The sequence below is a fragment of the Callorhinus ursinus genome, unplaced genomic scaffold (genome assembly GCF_003265705.2).
Source record: "Callorhinus ursinus isolate GAN/ISIS: 27379988/994484 unplaced genomic scaffold, GSC_fseal_2.0 scaffold32, whole genome shotgun sequence".
In the NCBI taxonomy this organism is placed as follows: Eukaryota; Metazoa; Chordata; class Mammalia; order Carnivora; family Otariidae; genus Callorhinus; species Callorhinus ursinus.
The window spans coordinates 6,675,734-6,678,869 of NW_027397094.1; the positions used below are offsets into that span (position 1 = coordinate 6,675,734).

Below are 3,136 nucleotides of genomic sequence, written 5' to 3' on the forward strand. Positions count from 1 at the left end.
AGTAGACTAGAAATAGAGACTGTTTTTACATTTTAGGCATTGCCCTCCATGAGTGAGTGTCTCGGTTTGCCCCTGCTCTCTTGAGCAGTATTAGTGAGTTGCTCTTTGCCCTGATAAGAAGGGTAGTGCGCCCCGGGAGGGAAAGCACGCGCAGACCCGGCGGCGGAGCGAGGCCACACTGCCCCCTAGAGGTCTGCTGCGTGCACGCCCGCGCGGCCCGGCAGCCGCCTTCTGGGCACCGGGCGCGTCTGGTGAGCTCCAGCGCGTAGGATCCTGCGGGAGCGAAGCGGCGCGGCCCGCGGCGGGCCTCACTCCTGGGCGGACCTGCCGGGTAGTCTTGGGCTCCTGCGGGAGGCTCACGTCGGGGAGAGTCATCAGCCCCCGGGGGGACACACCGCGAGGGAGGCTGCAGTCGCCGTGTCGCCGACACAGTGGCCCGAAGAGGAGCCCCGCGGGACTGTCCTCCTCCGGCCCCTGCCTCCCCTCACCCGGCCTGTGCGCTGCGGAGCACAGGGGTCATCAGGAGCCAACAGAGAGGCGGCGGGAGCTCTCCAGCTGGCCGCGGACAAGGGGAGTCCCGAAGGAAGCTTCCAGTCGGGGGGGGGGGGGGGTTGGGTAGCGCGGTGGGGGACCCGGGGAGGAAGCCGAACCTGGGCCGTCATAGCAGAGGGCGCTGCACAGAATACAGGGAGCTCTTCTGACCACACGAGAGAGCCAGGAAGGCGTTCTCTGGACAGGACCAGATGTTTCTAGAGGGAGTGGGGATTTACGTGATGACCAGTCCGTGTGTAGGTTTGGTGTTCTTGCTGCTCGGGGATGGCAGGAACCATACAGCTCACCACTTAATCCAGTCACAGCCACACAACCACTTTTTACCCGTTTGATACATGTCCTTCCAGACTTCTTCCCATTCCTATGCTGTGTAGACAAGTTCGTTTCCTACTTTCTCATTTACAACAAAAGCTCTTGTCCTTAGTGCTTTTGAAAAAAACAATTTGATAATTTCTTATCAAGTTACCACCACATGACACTGCTGTGTATTTATCCCAGGGAAATAAACACCGGCGCCCACACAAAGTCCTGTACACGAGTGTCCATAGCAGCTCCACCCACCAACAACCCAGATGCCCTCCAGCGGATAAACGGGGAAACTAGCACACAGCGGAATACCACTCAGCAAGGAAAACAGAAGGAGCTTCAGATGCGAACCTCAGTGTGGACGAACCTCAAAGGCATGCCAGGTAAAAGAAGCGAGTCCCAAAAGATCCATGTGCATGAAGCGTTCCTGAAAAGACCGAACTCTAAGTACAGCAAACAGTCCTGGTGGCCAGCTCGGGGGAGGGGGCAGGAGGTGACAGCGCAGGAATAGCAAGGGGGTGTTTGGGGTGATGGAATGGCTTGTCTTGATTTGATGGTGGTACACAAATCGACAGAGATGCCCGTACTCACAGAACTGTGTACACAAAATAGTCAGTTTTATTCTATGCGAATTTTTAAAAATAGGCCAAAATGCCTATAAAACATAATTTAAAATAATTTGTTTTTAGTAAATATTCCAGCCAGGGGCCCGTATTATCATTTATCCACCTCTTTCCCTGCTGCAGGGCTGTTGGATCGTTCATGTTTCTGCATAAATAAAGCTGTCCTGAAAACTTCAGGGACATACATCTTTGTTCAGATTTAGGATTTTTTCATTAGAATGGAGTACCAGAAGTGGGATTACTGAGACGATGGGTGCGAATATTTTTAGACTTCTTGGTATCTGCTGCCAAATTGCTTTCCGTCCGGGGTTATGTCAGTTGACCCTCCCACCCGCGGCGTCTGAGATTTCACTGGGTTGGACACTGTTACGTATGTGAAATTAGATTTATTCAGGGTCGTTTGGAGAATCCTTGTAAGGAAGAAAGAGGAGTAAGAGAAACAGAGGTGGGTGAGCTTCTAGACCAGAAAAGAAATCAGACCTGCAGACCTGAAGATTTTTTGCTTCCTATTTTTGTGCTTTTCTGATAATGCCAACCTTTCTCCTTACCTCTCTTTGTCCCGCTGGCTTTCCTGATTGATTTCTGTTTTCTTATTTCTTCTTCCCCCTCTCTTTTAGCCCTAATGCAGGAGCAAAGTTAGGTCACCAAAGCAGAAAGGCCATTTTATATAATTGACTAAGCAATCTTTATTTAAACACCAGTCATGTGAAAGGCACTGTTCTAGCCGCTGCGAGACTCGGCGCAGAGCAAGAAGAATGGAGTCTGTCAGCCCGGGACATACAGCACAACAGAGAGAGAGGAAGATAGTATCACTTCCCTGCCCAGGACCACCTTTCCCTCTTCTGTGTTGCTAATGATGGCACCGAACCCAGGAACACCAGCAGATGCTGTGTAGCCCTTTGAAGAAAGAGCGATCGATTGATGGCTCCAAGTGACGTTCATCAATTTCACAAGCCATGTGAAATTAAGCTTTATTTGCCTTGTAAGGTGGGTGCGTCCATGTCAGTGCATTCCAGGTAGGGAAAGCAGAGGTGGCAGTATGGAAGTGAGACTCCTTCCCTCTGATGTGCTTGTATGAAAACTAACAAACAGCGATCAAAAACCTTCTCTCCCGACGTGAAGAGAAACTGACTCAACAGCCCATTTGCGTGCACCGGCTTGTGGGGGAAAAGGGGAAGGCCTATTCCCCAAAGCAGCCTTCCTCTCACACAGATAGAGATATCATGTATAATAAATTGGGAAAACTTGTGAAATGAGACATCTGTTCTGCATGCTCAAGCACCAAGGCACTCTGAAATAATGAATTTCCACTCTGTATTCTAGGTGCTGGTGATGATGAGCTGAGAATGAGTCTGGAAGGTTCATCTCTCTCCAATAAAAAAGGTTCATCATCTCTCTCCAACTTGTATAATAATTGCTTTGGAACACTTTAGGTAGGAAATTGAAAGAGATTGGAGGAAAGGAATGATGAAAGAACCGAAGAGGAATTGATGAAAGAGCCAATAAAGCTAAGAAATGTTGGGAAATGAATTTTAATGAACTGAACAACACCTTCAGCTAATTCAACCAATTCAACAAAGCCATTATAATTGTATATATGGTGCTTGTTTTGCCACAAATCTACGTAGACTGAAAGATACATTATGAAATGCAAG

General features: G+C 49.4%; 1 long non-coding RNA gene across 1 annotated transcript; it reads left to right on the top strand.

The window, feature by feature from the left end:
• The first annotated feature begins 209 nt into the window (after positions 1-209).
• LOC112807955 (uncharacterized) lies at positions 210-2,446 on the top strand. Its single transcript, XR_012374243.1, has 3 exons — positions 210-331; positions 1,051-1,241; positions 2,099-2,446. It is a non-coding gene; the product is annotated as an uncharacterized lncRNA (long non-coding RNA).
• Positions 2,447-3,136: the final 690 nt, after the last annotated feature.